Source organism: Coffea arabica, chromosome 8e (genome assembly GCF_036785885.1).
Source record: "Coffea arabica cultivar ET-39 chromosome 8e, Coffea Arabica ET-39 HiFi, whole genome shotgun sequence".
Taxonomy (NCBI): Eukaryota; Viridiplantae; Streptophyta; class Magnoliopsida; order Gentianales; family Rubiaceae; genus Coffea; species Coffea arabica.
Window position 1 is genome coordinate 32,172,982 of NC_092324.1, and position 21,150 is coordinate 32,194,131.

Sequence of the window (21,150 nt, forward strand, 5' to 3'; positions counted from 1 at the left end):
CCAACATACCTGCCGCAAGTGTTTACACTATTTCAAGAATTTATCACTAATGGACTTTTAGTGGAGGAAGGTACCAAGTTTAATGCCTCCCAACAACTCTTTAATTATTTTCCTTTTTAGTTTAACCTAAGTTATCAAAAAGCTATCAGGAGACAAAAATGATGGAAGTCAACGTATAAACTCCCTAATTTACTCCTACTGATGTATTACTACCAACCCCTATCTCTTCTCAAAGGCTATCAATAATGTTCTTTGGGGCACAAATTCTCAGTAAACAATTGAATGAGTTTCCTTCACATAGCCATCAAGAAGGTGTGACGACCCCACCTCCCCCTGAGGCGTACCAAAGGGTTTGGCGGACCGTCTGCCCAGCTCTCGCCAGGACTCACTCACTCAAATCACGTGCACACATTCATGGACCATAAATAACATCCACAATTCAAGCTTATAATTTACATTGATAGAGATCAGGGTACAAAGTCTCGATATACTTAAACTAGTTCAAAACGTATACAATCCAAGTACAAAACGTTCCATTCGAGAAATAGCGCGAGTACAAGTCAAAAGTCAAAAGTCAAACAACTAGACTACGCTAGTCTTTACATATCTCACGCCTCGCTCGTACCCCCTGTAAGGAAAACAAATAACGTGGTATGAACTAAAAGCCCAGTGAGGTTCCAAATAGCAAATTGATACTTATTTATAAATACAAGTTTTCGATATAGCAAAGTAACGAGCATGAAGAGTTCATAAATGTGAGCAATAACACGTCAAGTAGAAATCTCAAAATGAGCGAGTGTAAAAGTTTTTCAAAATCAACGATAATCCAATAAGCAATAATCAATCCAAAGCATAAGGATACGGATGGCCCTCAGGAGCCAACTTCCATTCATCATCAGGAGCTTGATCACGTAGTAGTTGACACTCCGTCAACTTTCTAGTAAAGGAACCAATCCAGTAGAGCACCACTTACACGACTCTCCGTCCACCATTCACACCCCCTACTGGGCCCAAAATCCTCAATAAACATGGGTGGTAATACTCGAGTATACCGATTAGCCGAGGAGGTATCACTCCACTCGACAAAACAAGAGACCCAGGGTTCGTTACCCAATCGACCAAGCCCTTGCCGGCTCGACTAGAGTAACTCGCCACAGGGTTTCTGGAATTCCAGGAAGTGCGCACATCAAGTATATCAAGTCAATTGCAATCAATAAACAAGTATATCACGTAAGGGCAAGTGCGATAAAGTACACTCTTGCCCTGTCAATTCACGTATATAACATGTACTCATATTGGTCACGTATCAAGTTCAAGTATCTAGTGCAATTCAGTATTTGAAAGCACTCACCAAAAGATATAGTGCCTTTACTGGTCACTTTCAGGTTATACTCCGGGTTCGGAGTCCAAATCTGCAATAAAACTCAGTTTGAGAACTTTGAAACATGACTAGAATTCGAAACTTATACGTTTCGTCAATAAAGATCAAGAAATTGAAATTCACTTGGAGAGTAGTCGTGAAACACTTGCTCGCTTTTTAAACAGTAAAACTTTGTAACATTTATACTTGAAAATGCCATGCGAGTCGAAAGTACAAGGAAAATATACTCCGAGCAATCATTATTTCATTTCTCAATTGTACAAGTTCGGCCAAGTCCTTACTTATATACCTCGAAACAAGAAAACTCAAGTACCCTAGATGGTTCAAGTACTATTCATATCAACTCGACCCCAAGTCGCAAGTGTATTTTTATAGTCCTCGAGCGTGAATTTGGGCAGCATGCCCTTTGTGTTTACCTAATTTTCCAGCCATTTAGGCTTCAATCCTTACTCAATCCAACCCAACATCATCCATAACATGATTTCAGTTCATTAGCCATTCCATAGGCTCAAAACAACACACAAACAAAAATTAAGCTAATATCAAGTGCAGAAATGCAATTACAAAAGACAGATTTGACGGGTTTTGCGGAAATAACATATCCGAGGCTACGTTTATCGGATTGATACGCAGCTTATACCATTTCGAAGCTAAGGCAAAGGCCTACAACTTTCATGAAGAGCACTTAGTCTAATTTCCAATGTAACCTGATCAATTTCCCAATCCATATAACCTGGTTTCAACTATTCGGCTAATCAACCGTACTGCATTCAGGTGACCATATCTCAGTCTACCAAGGTCCGTTTAAGGTGTTCTTAGTGGCGTTACAAAGCTAAGACAGAGCACTGAAACTTTAATGTTTTGGTGAAAGGCTAAATCCAAACGGATTATAGTGAATAAATTCAACCAAAAGAACTAAACTGTCCACGCGGAATTCTGGAAAGTGACCTAGAACAGCGAGGGTATTTTCGTCTTTTCACCAGATACGTTGCTCCGATTGAGCTGAAATTTTGTAGGCACCTATAAAATACCATTCTATACAACTTTTATTCTTTGATCTAAGGCCAATTCGGCCTCTAACATACAGCTACAAATTCGGACAGAATGGAAGCAAAAATTTCCAGAAATCTGGAATTTTTGGTATTTAATGGAACTTTCTCAATTTTCTTGTTCTAATCACTACCAAAACCCCTCTTATAACCTTATTTACAACATATATGCATCATACATCAAATTTAGGCAGAATACTATGAAACCCTAACTTGCTTATTCATCCCAAATTCATCACACCCACTTGCATAATCATGAAATTAAGCCACAACTTAAGCAAAAGAAACATCTTAAAGCAAGATTTAAAGCAACAAAGACCATGATCAGACGTATATACCTCAAAAGCAAGGCTTGGATGAGTGATAGTTCACTCCCTTTGAAATTTCTTGGTTCCCCAAGCTTACCAACTCACAACCTACCCTTTAATCGGTTTGGATTTGGAATTCCTTACTTGGTTAGTGCAAATCAAGAAGAAAAAATGGTTTCTCTTGCTTTCCCTTTTCTCTCTCAAAAATTTCGTCCATAAGCAAGAAAAAATGAAGAAGAAAGAGCTTAGTTTGTCTTATAAGAAGGTTGGAAAGATAAGAATTAATTCTAGCCACAAGTTTGTCTAACACTTGGTTGAATTACAACCACAAAATTTTCTCTTTCTTTCCTTGCATTTTAACCACTAAATTTCGGCCAATAGGAGAGCTAAGAGGGGGAAGATATTTTGCTCCATTAATGATAAACTTGTATAGCAAGAAAGTGGTGATCAAGTAGTGCGTTCAACCGGTAATGCGCGGGACCCGCCGGTTCGCGCCGTTTTTCTTAAAAACACCCGTACTAGGGTTTTTTACTTCCCATTCACTAACCTTATATCATTGCTCCTATTCACATATTATTTCTCACTTAAAAGTCACTTTTAATCACCAAATTGATCCTTAGCCAGTACCGAAAATTCATCCGGCGAAAAATCGTGAAAACCCTAATTTGATCAAATCTTGAAAACGAAGAGTAAAACCCTACTTTCTAGATTCATTTGCACTTATTATGGAATAATTGGATAGTAGAGCTTTAATAAATAATAATTTCCAAATAAAAGAGCATTTTTAAGAAAATATGAGGGTTTTACAATTTCAGAAATTAAAATTAGGGTTTCTATTAAAATGTGAGACATTTAATAAAACCGGTTAGTCACAAGTAAACTAGGGTTTTTTTGATTAAACATTTAGGGTTTCTAGTCTTTTAAAATAAAATAAGGTTTTAAATCAAACCCGAAGAAATACTCTTTAATATCTTCTTTACAAACAATCTCCTAATATTCGGGGTGTTACAATCTCCCCTCCTTAAAAGAATTTCGTCCTCGAAATTCAACATTTATTCGTAAATAAGTATAAGCAAATAAAAGCATTTTCAAAACACATTGAAAATAACATACTTTCTTTATATACGTATCATGGCAATTAACACATCCTACAGTACGTTAACCTTAGGTATCGCTCAGACACTACTCTTAATCAAGGCTCGAAACACGTGAATAAGAAGGATCCCAAATCCCATAAATATCTTCAATATATTTCAATTCCAAACTATTCGCATTCCCCGTGCCTTTGCTTTCGCAATCCAAACTTATCCCAATATTACGCGAGATCTTAACTTATCGTAAAGGTGTCACTCATTGGTATTCGGGGACAAGAATCCGAAAATATGATAATTCACCACTCAAGCTGGCCAGGCTCAAGAGCAAATCACCCGTATTAGAGATTCCTACCCAATATACATATCTAAGGTCTCCAACAATAGACAATTGTTCCACACTTAACAAGTCAATCCCCACAGTCCGAGAACCTTCTCCCGGCACGAGCTCAATAGGAGCTCTGATACCATCTGTGACGACCCCACCTCCCCCTGAGGCGTACCAAAGGGTTTGGCGGACCGCCTGCCCAACTCTCGCCAGGACTCACTCACTCAAATCACGTGCACACATCCATGGACCATAAATAACATCCACAATTCAAGCTTATAATTTACATTGATAGAGATCAGGGTACAAAGTCTCGATATACTTAAACTAGTTCAAAACGTATACAATCCAAGTACAAAACGTTCCATTCGAGAAATAGCGCGAGTACAAGTCAAAAGTCAAAAGTCAAACAACTAGACTACGCTAGTCTTTACATATCTCACGCCTCGCTCGTACCCCCTGTAAGGAAAACAAATAACGTGGTATGAGCTAAAAACCCAGTGAGGTTCCAAATAGCAAATTGATACTTATTTATAAGTACAAGTTTTCGATATAGCAAAGTAACGAGCATGAAGAGTTCATAAATGTGAGCAATAACACGTCAAGTAGAAATCTCAAAATGAGCGAGTGTAAAAGTTTTTCAAAATCAACAATAATCCAATAAGCAATAATCAATCCAAAGCATAAGGATACGGATGGCCCTCAGGAGCCAACTTCCATTCATCATCAGGAGCTTGATCACGTAGTAGTTGACACTCCGTCAACTTTCAAGTAAAGGAACCAATCCAGTAGAGCACCACTTACACGACTCTCCGTCCACCATTCACACCCCCTACTGGGCCCAAAATCCTCAATAAACATGAGTGGTAATACTCGAGTATACCGATTAGCCGAGGAGGTATCACTCCACTCGACAAAACAAGAGACCCAGGGTTCGTTACCCAATCGACCAAGCCCTTGCCGGCTCGACTAGAGTAACTCGCCACAGGGTTTCTGGAATTCCAGGAAGTGCGCACATCAAGTATATCAAGTCAATTGCAATCAATAAACAAGTATATCACATAAGGGCAAGTGCGATAAAGTACACTCTTGCCCTGTCAATTCACGTATATAACATGTACTCATATTTGTCACGTATCAAGTTCAAGTATCTAGTGCAATTCAGTATTTGAAAGCACTCACCAAAAGATATAGTGCCTTTACTGGTCACTTTCAGGTTATACTCCGGGTTCGGAGTCCAAATCTGCGATAAAACTCAGTTTGAGAACTTTGAAACATGACTAGAATTCGAAACTTATACGTTTCGTCAATAAAGATCAAGAAATTGAAATTCACTTGGAGAGTAGTCGTGAAATACTTGCTCGCTTTTTAAACAGTAAAACTTTGTAACATTTATACTTGAAAATGCCATGCGAGTCGAAAGTACAAGGAAAATATATTCCGAGCAATCATTATTTCATTTCTCAATTGTACAAGTTCGGCCAAATCCTTACTTATACACCTCGAAACAAGAAAACTCAAGTACCCTAGATGGTTCAAGTACTATTCATATCAACTCGACCCCAAGTCGCAAGTGTATTTTTATAGTCCTCGAGCGTGAATTTGGGCAGCATGCCCTTTGTGTTTACCTAATTTTCCAGCCATTTAGGCTTCAATCCTTACTCAATCCAACCCAACATCATCCATAACATGATTTCAGTTCATTAGCCATTCCATAGGCTCAAAACAACACACAAACAAAAATTAAGCTAATATCAAGTGCAGAAATGCAATTACAAAAGACAGATTTGACGGGTTTTGCGGAAATAACATATCCGAGGCTACGTTTATCGGATTGATACGCAGCTTATACCATTTCGAAGCTAAGGCAAAGGCCTACAACTTTCATGAAGAGCACTTAGTCTAATTTCCAATGTAACCTGATCAATTTCCCAATCCATATAACCTGGTTTCAACTATTCGGCTAATCAACCGTACTGCATTCAGGTGACCATATCTCAGTCTACCAAGGTCCGTTTAAGGTGTTCTTAGTGGCGTTACAAAGCTAAGACAGAGCACTGAAACTTTAATGTTTTGGTGAAAGGCTAAATCCAAACGGATTATAGTGAATAAATTCAACCAAAAGAACTAAACTGTCCACGCGGAATTCTGGAAAGTGACCTAGAACAGCGAGGGTATTTTCGTCTTTTCACCAGATACGTTGCTCCGATTGAGCTGAAATTTTGTAGGCACCTATAAAATACCATTCTATACAACTTTTATTCTTTGATCTAAGGCCAATTCGGCCTCTAACATACAGCTACAAATTCGGACAGAATGGAAGCAAAAATTTCCAGAAATCTGGAATTTTTGGTATTTAATGGAACTTTCTCAATTTTCTTGTTCTAATCACTACCAAAACCCCTCTTATAACCTTATTTACAACATATATGCATCATACATCAAATTTAGGCAGAATACTATGAAACCCTAACTTGCTTATTCATCCCAAATTCATCACACCCACTTGCATAATCATGAAATTAAGCCACAACTTAAGCAAAAGAAACATCTTAAAGCAAGATTTAAAGCAACAAAGACCATGATCAGACGTATATACCTCAAAAGCAAGGCTTGGATGAGTGATAGTTCACTCCCTTTGAAATTTCTTGGTTCCCCAAGCTTACCAACTCACAACCTACCCTTTAATCGGTTTGGATTTGGAATTCCTTACTTGGTTAGTGCAAATCAAGAAGAAAAAATGGTTTCTCTTGCTTTCCCTTTTCTCTCTCAAAAATTTCGTCCATAAGCAAGAAAAAATGAAGAAGAAAGAGCTTAGTTTGTCTTATAAGAAGGTTGGAAAGATAAGAATTAATTCTAGCCACAAGTTTGTCTAACACTTGGTTGAATTACAACCACAAAAGTTTCTCTTTCTTTCCTTGCATTTTAACCACTAAATTTCGGCCAATAGGAGAGCTAAGAGGGGGAAGATATTTTGCTCCATTAATGATAAACTTGTATGGCAAGAAAGTGGTGATCAAGTAGTGCGTTCAACCGGTAATGCGCGGGACCCGCCGGTTCGCGCCGTTTTTCTTAAAAACACCCGTACTAGGGTTTTTTACTTCCCATTCACTAACCTTATATCATTGCTCCTATTCACATATTATTTCTCACTTAAAAGTCACTTTTAATCACCAAATTGATCCTTAGCCAGTACCGAAAATTTATCCGGCGAAAAATCGTGAGAACCCTAATTTGCTAAAATCTTGAAAACGAAGAGTAAAACCCTACTTTCTCGATTCATTTGCACTTATTATGGAATAATTGGATAGTAGAGTTTTAATAAATAATAATTTCCAAATAAAAGAGCATTTTTAAGAAAACGTGAGGGTTTTACAATTTCAGAAATTAAAATTAGGGTTTCTATTAAAATGTGAGACATTTAATAAAACCGGTTAGTCACAAGTAAACTAGGGTTTTTTTGATTAAACATTTAGGGTTTCTAGTCTTTTAAAATAAAATAAGGTTTTAAATCAAACCCGAAGAAATACTCTTTAATATCTTCTTTATAAACAATCTCCTAATATTCGGGGTGTTACAATCTCCCCTCCTTAAAAGAATTTCGTCCTCGAAATTCAACATTTATTGGTAAATAAGTATAAGCAAATAAAAGCATTTTCAAAACACATTGAAAATAACATACTTTCTTTATATACGTATCATGGCAATTAACACATCCTACAGTACGTTAACTCTAGGTATCGCTCAGGCACTACTCTTAATCAAGGCTCGAAACACGTGAATAAGAAGGATCCCAAATCCCATAAATATCTTCAATATATTTCAATTCCAAACTATTCGCATTCCCCGTGCCTTTGCTTTCGCAATCCAAACTTATCCCAATATTACGCGAGATCTTAACTTATCGTAAAGGTGTCACTCATTGGTATTCAGGGACAAGAATCCGAAAATATGATAATTCACCACTCAAGCTGACCAGGCTCAAGAGCAAATCACTCGTATTAGAGATTCCTACCCAACATACATATCTGAGGTCTTCAACAATAGACAATTGTTCCACACTTAACAAGTCAATCCCCACAGTCCGAGAATCTTCTCCCGGCACGAGCTCAATAGGAGCTCTGATACCATCTGTGACGACCCCACCTCCCCCTGAGGCGTACCAAAGGGTTTGGCGGACCGCCTGCCCAACTCTCGCCAGGACTCACTCACTCAAATCACGTGCACACATCCATGGACCATAAATAACATCCACAATTCAAGCTTATAATTTACATTGATAGAGATCAGGGTACAAAGTCTCGATATACTTAAACTAGTTCAAAACGTATACAATCCAAGTACAAAACGTTCCATTCGAGGAATAGCGCGAGTACAAGTCAAAAGTCAAAAGTCAAACAACTAGACTATGCTAGTCTTTACATATCTCACGCCTCGCTCGTACCCCCTGTAAGGAAAACAAATAACGTGGTATGAGCTAAAAGCCCAGTGAGGTTCCAAATAGCAAATTGATACTTATTTATAAGTACAAGTTTTCGATATAGCAAAGTAACGAGCATGAAGAGTTCATAAATGTGAGCAATAACACGTCAAGTAGAAATCTCAAAATGAGCGAGTGTAAAAGTTTTTCAAAATCAACAATAATCCAATAAGCAATAATCAATCCAAAGCATAAGGATACGGATGGCCCTCAGGAGCCAACTTCCATTCATCATCAGGAGCTTGATCACGTAGTAGTTGACACTCCGTCAACTTTCAAGTAAAGGAACCAATCCAGTAGAGCACCACTTACACGACTCTCCGTCCACCATTCACACCCCCTACTGGGCCCAAAATCCTCAATAAACATGGGTGGTAATACTCGAGTATACCGATTAGCCGAGGAGGTATCACTCCACTCGACAAAACAAGAGACCTAGGGTTCGTTACCCAATCGACCAAGCCCTTGCCGGCTCGACTTGAGTAACTCGCCATAGGGTTTCTGGAATTCCAGAAAGTGCGCACATCAAGTATATCAAGTCAATTGCAATCAATAAACAAGTATATCACGTAAGGGCAAGTGCGATAAAGTACACTCTTACCCTGTCAATTCACGTATATAACATGTACTCATATTTGTCACGTATCAAGTTCAAGTATCTAGTGCAATTCAGTATTTGAAAGCACTCACCAAAAGATATAGTGGCTTTACTGGTCACTTTCAGGTTATACTCCGGGTTCGGAGTCCAAATCTGCGATAAAACTCAGTTTGAGAACTTTGAAACATGACTAGAATTCGAAACTTATACGTTTCGTCAATAAAGATCAAGAAATTGAAATTCACTTGGAGAGTAGTCGTGAAACACTTGCTCGCTTTTTAAACAGTAAAACTTTGTAACATTTATACTTGAAAATGCCATGCGAGTCGAAAGTACAAGGAAAATATACTCCGAGCAATCATTATTTCATTTCTCAATTGTACAAGTTCGGCCAAGTCCTTACTTATATACCTCGAAACAAGAAAACTCAAGTACCCTAGATGGTTCAAGTACTATTCATATCAACTCGACCCCAAGTCGCAAGTGTATTTTTATAGTCCTCGAGCGTGAATTTGGGCAGCATGCCCTTTGTGTTTACCTAATTTTCCAGCCATTTAGGCTTCAATCCTTACTCAATCCAACGCAACATCATCCATAACATGATTTCAGTTCATTAGCCATTCCATAGGCTCAAAACAACACACAAACAAAAATTAAGCTAATATCAAGTGCAGAAATGCAATTACAAAAGACAGATTTGACGGGTTTTGCGGAAATAACATATCCGAGGCTACGTTTATCGGATTGATACGCAGATTATACCATTTCGAAGCTAAGGCAAAGGCCTACAACTTTCATGAAGAGCACTTAGTCTAATTTCCAATGTAACCTGATCAATTTCCCAATCCATATAACCTGGTTTCAACTATTCGGCTAATCAACCGTACTGTATTCACGTGACCATATCTCAGTCTACCAAGGTCCGTTTAAGGTGATCTTAGTGGCGTTACAAAGCTAAGACAGAGCACTGAAACTTTCATGTTTTGGTGAAAGGCTAAATCCAAACGGATTATAGTGAATAAATTCAACCAAAAGAACTAAACTGTCCACGCGGAATTCTGGAAAGTGACCTAGAACAGCGAGGGTATTTTCATCTTTTCACTAGCTACGTTGCTCCGATTGAGCTGAAATTTTGTAGGCATCTATAAAATACCATTCTCTACAACTTTTATTCTTTGACCTAAGGCCAATTCGGCCTCTAACATACAGCTACAAATTCGGACAGAATGGAAGCAAAAATTTCCAGAAATCTGGAATTTTTGGTATTTAATGGAACTTTCTCAATTTTCTTGTTCTAATCACTACCAAAACCCCTCTTATAACCTTATTTACAACATATATGCATCATACATCAAATTTAGGCAGAATATTATGAAACCCTAACTTGCTTATTCATCCCAAATTCATCACACCCACTTGCATAATCATGAAATTAAGCCACAACTTAAGCAAAAGAAACATCTTAAAGCAAGATTTAAAGCAACAAAGACCATGATCAGACGTATATACCTCAAAAGCAAGGCTTGGATGAGTGATAGTTCACTCCCTTTGAAATTTCTTGGTTCCCCAAGCTTACCAACTCACAACCTACCCTTTAATCGGTTTGGATTTGAAATTCCTTACTTGGTTAGTGCAAATCAAGAAGAAAAAATGGTTTCTCTTGCTTTCCCTTTTCTCTCTCAAAAATTTCGTCCATAAGCAAGAAAAAATGAAGAAGAAAGAGCTTAGTTTGTCTTATAAGAAGGTTGGAAAGATAAGAATTAATTCTAGCCACAAGTTTGTCTAACACTTGGTTGAATTACAACCACAAAATTTTCTCTTTCTTTCCTTGCATTTTAACCACTAAATTTCGGCCAATAGGAGAGCTAAGAGGGGGAAGATATTTTGCTCCATTAATGATAAACTTGTATGGCAAGAAAGTGGTGATCAAGTAGTGCGTTAACCGGTAATGCGCGGGACCCGCCGGTTCGCGCCGTTTTTCTTAAAAACACCCGTACTAGGGTTTTTTACTTCCCATTCACTAACCTTATATCATTGCTCCTATTCACATATTATTTCTCACTTAAAAGTCACTTTTAATCACCAAATTGATCCTTAGCCAGTACCGAAAATTCATCCGGCGAAAAATCGTGAAAACCCTAATTTGCTCAAATCTTGAAAACGAAGAGTAAAACCCTACTTTCTAGATTCATTTGCACTTATTATGGAATAATTGGATAGTAGAGCTTTAATAAATAATAATTTCCAAATAAAAGAGCATTTTTAAGAAAACGTGAGGGTTTTACAATTTTAGAAATTAAAATTAGGGTTTCTATTAAAATGTGAGACATTTAATAAAACCGGTTAGTCACAAGTAAACTAGGGTTTTTTTGATTAAACATTTAGGGTTTCTAGTCTTTTAAAATAAAATAAGGTTTTAAATCAAACCCGAAGAAATACTCTTTAATATCTTCTTTACAAACAATCTCCTAATATTCGGGGTGTTACAGAAGGCAGAAGATTAAGGGTAATTTTAGATCCCTCTAGACTAAGGGAATTTCTATTTTTTACAAGCAAAGCTTTTGAAGAAAATGAAGAGGAAAAGAAACATCCCATTGGGAGAAGGGTTTTTCTAGATCTTTTGGGGTTCAAACACTTATTGGACCATATGAAAATTTAGCAATAGTTGGCTCATTAATCTATTTTGGGCCATCCCTATTATCTAATTTCAATTTTTTTTTTCTAATGACCTAATGGATTTCAATTCTAACATGGCTCATGTTCTTTATGGGCCTCTGCAACAAAGTTTTGATTTGTCATCCTAATTTCTAAAACAAACGTTTGAGGCCTTAACGAACTATCTCCATTGACATCATTCACAAAATTGTCAGTCTCGGAATAATGGCATCTCTTTATGACTATTATGTTTTAAGACTTCCCAATCAAATATAGCTTCAAACAATTTCTCTGATGCTTAGGGATCATTACATGCCATTCTTTAGGATCTTCTAGCTGTTCAATCTGATACTAAAGACGTACAAGGCAAGAAAAATATGGAACACAGCAAGTGGGAGGCAGAAATTTAAGGGAAACCGAGTATTGTGGGCTCGTCGATCTTACTGTCGTAGGAAGAAATACAAGTTTCTTGAAAATTAAGCTTGAACAAGTAGCCCCCACTCCCTAATCATCAAGGGACCCAGCCAGCGCCTTCCAAAGGATTCCCTACATCTGATAAGGCCACTAACACCAATTTTAATTTATTGAAAGATTTAGTCCACTTAAACTGGCATGCGTATTCCTTATGTGGGGGTGCAAACATAGTGACAGAGGAAACAAACTATCCTTCAAGGATAAGAGAAAGTTCCATCAGATAATTTAAATACTTAACTATAGAAGGTGCAATATTTCTGGAGATGGTGAAGATGGATATTTTCAGAGGAAACGCATATGCATTTTATCTTAGAAGATGGTACTGAGCATTCAAAACTCATCATAGATATGTTATTTTTGGCAACATTATTTGAACTGGTGTTTGACCAGGTTCACTCTACGTTTTCATTTAACAACATTGAAGGGTTTGGGTGATTGTCCCTCCACAACTGCCCACATCACCATGTGGCTTCTTAGTTGGAATTGTAGGGAGTTAGGTTAGTCCCCTACAATTCAGTTGCTTAACAAGTTGATCCGATCCTATAATTCAAATGTCATGTATTTTAGGGAGACCAAAGTCAATATAAGAAGTTGCATTCATGGCTAGAATAATCTTTTTTTAATTCCTAGGATGTGTTCCGTTTGTTTCTAAAAGGGGTGGGCTATTTATAAGTGTATATTTAGCATATTTTTAGTGTGTTTTATTATTTAGTTTTGGTGTGTTTTAACTACTGTTATAGCTAATTAACTAATTTTCTAGTGAAAATATACATTTTGTGGTTAAAGTGATAGAAATTGCATTTCTATGGATTTTAATGGTGAAAACTTCATGTTTTTATAGGTTTGATGATTCAATCATCAAATGGAGTGAATTGAAAACATATTTGGATGATTATTGATGATTTGAAGTAGTTTAAAGAAGGCATGAAGTGCAAAGAGGAAATGCAAGCAAGAACAAAAGAAAGGAAGTTTTTTCAGTTTTGACATCTTGTGGTATTTTGGCAATATCTTGAGCTATAAGTATTGGATTGAGGTGATTGTTATACTATTTTAAAGCTAAGAGATATATCTGCATTTGGTATGAGACATAGAAATCCATTTTAGTCATTTTCCTAGTAAAAAGTTGAAATACAGAAGTGCAATTTCATTGTCGAAAGTTGAAATAGAGTTCTGATCAGTTGAGGGTATTTTGGTCATTTATTGGTTCATAGAGTTCCAAATTAGATGATTCTTGATGCATTGGAAAGCTAACTTAAAAGGATAAACATTTTATGTTTTATACAAGAGCTAGTTTGGCCTTCATCATCAAGAAAAAATCAGTTGAAATTGGATAAAAAAATAGAGCAAGGATGAAATATATCCAGAATTGAGCAAACCTACAAAAGGCAATATGTGGGATATAATACGCGACCTAAGGTCGCATTTCGAGATCGTGTATTCATCATTTTTAATTGCAACTTGCTCTGCAACTTGTTCTTTGTTCACACAACTTTCCAACTCAATTCCAGCTGTATCTGACCAAGAAGAGTGTGGAAAGTTGAAGAACCAAATCTTGGGAGTTTCAAGAGACAAAAATGACAACTAGAGCCAACTCACTTTAAGCTTGAATTCTCTATAAATACCAGCCTTTAGGGAACATTTTAACAACCTTGGAAGGCTTGATAAACTCACCAAAAATGTAGTCTTCACTAGAATTTTCTTAATTCATTAATTAGGGTAGTATAGTATAGTTAGAGTAGTTTATCTTTCTTGTATTTGTAGTTAGATTTGGATGAAAATTGGAAGAGTAAAGATGGAGAGTTTAAAGCTCATGCGACAAGGGTGACTTCTTTTCTATCACTTTCTCTTTTATATTTGATTTCATGTTTAGCTATAATACAAGTTTGTTATTTGTTTTCATGTTTAGTTAAAGTTTATACCTAGAGTTGTGGATAAACTTTCTATATCTTGTTAGTAATGTTTATTTGGTTATTTGATGATATTATTTTGAGCAAATTATTTATCATTTTTGCTTTTCTAATCAGAAATAACCAGCCTTTAATTGTGATAATCTTAAGGTATTAAGTTTGCAATGAGAATTGAGATTTAATACTAGTTCAAGAAAGTAATCAACTTAGGGAGTACACTTACAAGAGTAGAGGTGCTCCTATGTGGCTTTAGTAACTTGTTTTATCTAATTTCATGGACGAAATGAGTTTGTAGTTAATTTCATAGTCATGAGAGTAGGTATGGCTTAGTTACAAGTATAGTTGGTTCACTATGAGAATAGATTTCACATATATTAGGAAATTAAACCATAACTAACCAAGATAACAACATTCATTTTACTGGTAACTTGTTTGACAAAAAAAAAAAAAAAAAAAAAAATTTTACTGGTAACTTCATTTGCAAGAGTAGTAAGGAATTCTATACCTCTAGAAGCTTTCTAGTGTTAAATTTATTACTTTTACTTCATGTTTATAGTGTAGACTCAATTTCTTGCACTTGTGATAGTCTAAATAATAAGAAGTTCTAAAATCATCGGTAATTGAAAATCTTCCATATGGGATCGACACCTAATATTCCCATGCTCAATAAATGACTCGTATACTTGTGAAAAATAGCGTGTAGGGTATTTAGAAATTTATAAATGTAAAATTTAACTATGGATGAACTAATTGATATATGTATACCCCGTGCTCGTTAGCTATGTTCAGCCTGGTCTAATTCAACTGTCATCAATGTTATTGCAAAAGATTCTAATTATTTTTGTATGGAGGTGCATGAAGAAAAAGGTTTTACTTGGATGCTTTTTCTTTTTTTATGGACATCTTGACTTTCAATTTAGGAAACATATTTGGAACAAAGTCTCCCAATTGCTAAATAATGAAAACAAACCAATCATATTGATAAGTGACTTAAATCAGGTGCTTCAAGCCAATGATAAATTTTCCTTTTCTAACACACACGTCAGAGAAGCTGAGTTTTCTCTTACAAACCTTACAGTTGTATGAGATGAGAAACTTAGGATTGTGGTACAGCTGATCAAACCAAATGAAAATTTTGAGTAATGTATGTGAATGTTTAAACAGGGTATTTGTGAATTCTCGATGGTTACAATCATTCCCTAAGGTAGTTCTTCAGAATTTACCCATAATGCATTATGATCATGGGCATATAATTATGGACACAAGAATCTTGCTACCAATTGAAAAGAAAGTTGCCAAATTTAAATCTTTTTGGTCCCGAGATCGTGCATGCAGTTCCATTGTAAAGAAGTTATGGACCTTTGTTGATTTAGGTTCAGTGATAAATAATGCTATGGTACAACTAGCTCAAAAATTACATTTCTCTTAGCCCATCTGTCCAAGTGGCATTGTAAATCTTATGGCTACGTAGATGCAAGAATCAAAGAAACACAACAAAATTTACAAATGGTCCAACAGCAAATTAGTGACGTGCCAAATGTCCAAATTGATAATTGGGTCAACAATTATTTGGATTTCATATTGCGATGTCAAGAAGATTAGTGGAGGCAGTAATGTAAAGTACATTGGAATATTGCGGAGGATAGAAATACAAAATTCTTTCATCAATGGGGGAAAGAGAATATAAAAAATTTATTGTTGAGTTATTAAACGACAGAAGGGAATGGATCTCTGATAATCAATTATAGAAAATGGTTTTGGACCATTTTAAGAACTTATATATGGTTGAAGGCTTTACACAAAATGGAGGACTTGGGAAAGATCAACCCACACAACAGGAATTTGTTAAAAATTTTTTGTGTAGGTTGCTTGGTTTGCTCTCTAAAGAGGACAATAGAGATTTAATGGAACCATTTAGAGCATCTGAAATCCATGATGCAATGCTCCAAGTGGCAAAATAGAAAGCTCTGGGTTCCTATGGAATCCGAGTGGATTTTCTTACCAACAATATTGGAACATTGTTGGGTCATTGATTTGCAAAGCTGTTCTGGATATCTTAAATGATGGAAAATACACTAAAGGATGGAATCATACAATACTTATTTTAATTCCCAAGGTTCAAAATCCTACACAATTATCTGATTTTAGACCTATTACTCTTTGCAATATCTTTTATAAGATTGTTGCAAAGATGATGATTAATTGTCTTAGAGAAGTGTTGTCAAGGTTAATTTCTCCACATCAGAATGTTTTGTTCCAAAACGGCTCATTTCAAACAATATTCTCATTGCCCATGAAGTCCTCGAGTCCATTAGGAAAAACAAAAAGTGTTCAAAAGTATTCGTAGTCATGAAATTGGATATAAGTAGAGCATATGATAGAATTTCATGGCAATTTTTGGTGATAGTGCTTCAGAAGATGCAAGTTTCTGATCATTGGATAAATCTGATTAGGAGATGTGTCAAAATTGTTAAATTTTTTGTGTCATTTAATGGCTGTCTTTCTAAATTTTTTCAGCATACAAGAGGTTCCCAGCAAGGCTGTCTTCTGTCTCTATACCTATTTATCCTATGCCAAGATGCACTTTCATTAGCTCTTGCTAAATTGGCTCAGTAGCAATTATGTCTTCCGATAGTTGTGGGGAGAGGAGCTCCTCCTATTTCCTACCTTTATGGATGATAGCATGATATTCTTTCAATACTCAATTCAAGTGGCATCAGCTCTTCAATCATTGTTGGACAAATATGCTCAACTGTTTGGACAACTTATAAATTATCAAAAGTCTAACTTATTCTTTAGTCCCAATGCCAGCAAGGAGATTAAGCAAGATACAAGTAAAATCTTATCATTGTTTCTACATCTATGGGTACCAAATATTTGGGTCTCAATCTTGACTTTTCTCAATTAAAATCTCATCTATTCCGGGAGCTGAGACATCAAGTTATTGCTAGCCTTGCAAACTGGAAAATTTTAGCATTGTCGATGATGGGCCAAGTAACGGTAGCCAAACATGTTTTGTCCTCTCTTGCTCTTTACACCGTCTTCATATTTTACATTCCTAAAACCATTGTCAGAATAATTGATAAGTATATAACAAGGTTTATTTGGGTGGGAGTCGTTGAAGGCAAAGAGATTCACTGGAAGGCATGGGATTTCATCTGTTGCTCTAAATTTCAAGGTGGATTGGGTTTAAAATCAACAAAGGAGATAAATAGGGCATTGCTAGCAAAGGCTACTGGCATATCTTATCTTATCCAGAATCACTGTTCAGTAAATTCTTCTTAGTAAAGTATTGTAGGTCATCAAATTTTCTCTCTAGCAACATGAATCAGCAGCATCCTGGGGTTGAAAAGTATCCAGTGTGGAAGCAATTTACTGAAGTTTAGTCTTAAATGGAGACTTGTTAATGGAGTCTCTATCAAGGTCCAAGATAATTGGATTCTTGGCCTACAAAATCCATTACTCAGAAGCCACTTGCTGTCATATTATCTCAGGCTCTGTTTGGATTCAGAATTTTTTGAAAAATAATTGTTTCATCTACAATGCTACAGTAATACATAAACAAAAATAACTCCAAAAACACCATATGCAAATAATATATCAAAAACAACTCCAAATATACATATTTAATGTGTATATTTCAATTATGTATATTATATTATATATAAAAATTATATTAATATAAATATATTTATTTCAATTATGTCTATTAATATGCATATCATAAATATTATATCAATTGAAATAAATATTATATATTTATATATAAATATAAATATTTTGTTTAAAATATATTTATAAATATATTTATATATATTTATAAATATATTTTCATATATATTTATATAAATATATTTATTTACATATATTTATATAAATACATTTATTTATATATTTATATAAATTTATAACTATATTTATATCAATTTTGTTTTATAATATGTATATTAATACATATTAATATGTATATTTCAATTTGTATATTATATTACACATATAAATTATATTAATATTAATATGTATATTTCAATTATGTATATTAATATGTATATTATATATATTATATATTTATAATATTATATAATTATATATATTATAAATATTATATTTTTTTAAAATATTTTTATAAATTTATAAATATATTTATATAAATATTATATATTATATAAATTATAAACAAGATAAATATATAATTATACATTTACATAAATATTATATACTATATATTATATATTTAATATATGCGTAATATATGTTATATATACATTTATATAAATGTACATTTATACATAATATATATTTATGTATATTTATAATATACATTTATATTATGTATTATATATAATACATGTATAATACATTTATACATTTATATTAATATACAAAATATTAATTATACATTTATCATAATATTAATATACATTTATAATATTAATGTATACACTTATACATTTATATAATATTAATTTATAGTATATACATTTACAATAATATACATTTATACATTTATATTATGTATTATATATAATAAAATACATTTATAATACATTTAATATATATTATGCATTATATATAATATACATATATTTATATATTTATAAAAATAAATATATATATATTTATATAAATATATATATTTCAATTTTGTTTCATAATATGTATATTAATTTTATATTTATATATATTTAATAAATATATATTAATATACATATTATATTTATAATCTATATTTATATTATATATATTATATATAAATAAATAATTATATATATAAATAAATATTAATATATAGAAACAGAGCCAGTATATATTTAAAAAAAATATCCCAAAAAATTGTAAATTATAAAAATACTCAAAAATATATTTTAAAAATACCTCTAAAAACAATCCAAAAAATATCTACTGTAAAAGTTTTTCATATACACAGGTAGACTTCAATCTCAAGGTTTCTGGTTTAATAGGCCAAAGACGATGAAGAGTAGCCTTGTTTACCATGGAAGTGATAGAGAAAGTATTAAGCAATTACATCCTAGCTTTTAAGGCAAAAGATTATTTGAGTTGCGTACTCACAAAGAATGACATATACTCTGTGAAATTTGGACTATCACCTGGCTTGCAACTTGTGGGAGGCTTCCAGGTTACATTCTTCCAGCGTGTCTAATATTCATGATAATGATGAGCAATTCTAAAAAGCAATCTTGTTTAATAAGGCACCCGACAAGAATTCAATTCTTTATATGGAGGTTGTTAAGTGATGCTTGTCCAAATAATGTAGCGCTTTTTAAAAGGGGTTGTACTCCTATGCCATCATACCTTAGATGCTTAGATGCGCTTCTAAATCTTCAATTTTGGGTTTGGATTTTAGTATTGGACAACCCGTAGAGTCTAAGTTGTGGTTTTGTCAATGAGCACAGATGACGCCACCTAAGGATCTTATTTTGACATTGTTCTACATTGTTTGGAAAATTTGAATTGCTAGGAACAAACAACTCTGTAAAGAAGTGAGTATCAATCCAGTGCAAGCACTTACTTCTGCTTATCACATGTATAGGTCTTAAGTTTAATGGATTAGGCGAAATGTGCATCAAATCTTAATACTACAGCAAATCACAGAATGATTCCAGAAGGAAATATGGAGTTACATTTCGAGTTGGATCCTCCACCATTCGCTGCATACCTAATCATTGTCACTATAGATGGCTGATTTGACAATCAAGTCATTAAAGGAGGTATTGGCTATGTTGTTCACAACTCACAAGGGATGATGTTACAAAGTAAGGCCAAACTAGTTTTAACAGAATCAGCCATTCAAGCAAAAGCACTAGCCTGAGTGAAGTCCATGGTTGGGGTATGGAGGCTCTGCTGCAAAGATATTTTGATCAAAACTAATAGTACCTTATTATTATATCATATCCCTGATCCTACACAATCACCTCCTACCGTTAGGAATATAATGCAAGGATATTTTGATCAAAACTAATAGTACCTTATTACTATATTATATCCCTGATCCTACACGGTCACCTCCTACCGTTAGGAATATAATCATGGATATTGTCTAGGGCAAAATGCCCCTATGGCCTCAACTATTATGAAATTTCATTTTGACCCTCTAACTATTAACTAAAAGTTTTAGCCCTCCAATTAATTAAAATAGATAATTCTACCCCTTTCGTCAACTTCAGTTGTTATCTCTCATAAAGCTACAAGATTCATGAGATGGTCAAAATGCCCCAATGGAGAGGTAAAATTTATCAATTAATAGTTGGAGGATCAAAAGTAGAACTTTATAATTGTTTGAGAGCTACTGCTATTCATGTCATGCTATTTCTATTAAACATAAGGGCAAAATGCCCTAGTGACCTCAAACTATTACGAAATTCAACTTTGACTCTCAAATTATTAACTGATAAGTTTTAACCCTCCAACTAATTAAAATATATAATTCTAATCCTTCTATCCACTTGAGTCGGTATGTCTAACAGAGATAAAAGATTCATGAGATGCTAGTTACCCTCAAACTATTACAAAATTCAACTTTTGACCCTCCAATTATTAACTGATAAATTGTAACCCTCCAACTAATTAAAATGTATAACTCTACCCTTACCGTCGTCTTGAGTCATTATATCAAACAAAAACATCTATTGATAAAGAATTTGGGATATGCCTAACCGAGTGTTTGAAAAATTAAGAAGGTTTAGATATAGTGGTGTAAAGTTTGCAAGAATCTCACAAGAGAATTGATTATTTGAGAGATTTAGAAAATTCAAACTTGAAAGAGAACCAAGACTTGTTTGGATATCCTTAGAAAATGAATTGTATGCCAGATTTATGTCATTAAGAGAAGCAAATGAATCCAATGAATTTGGAATAACA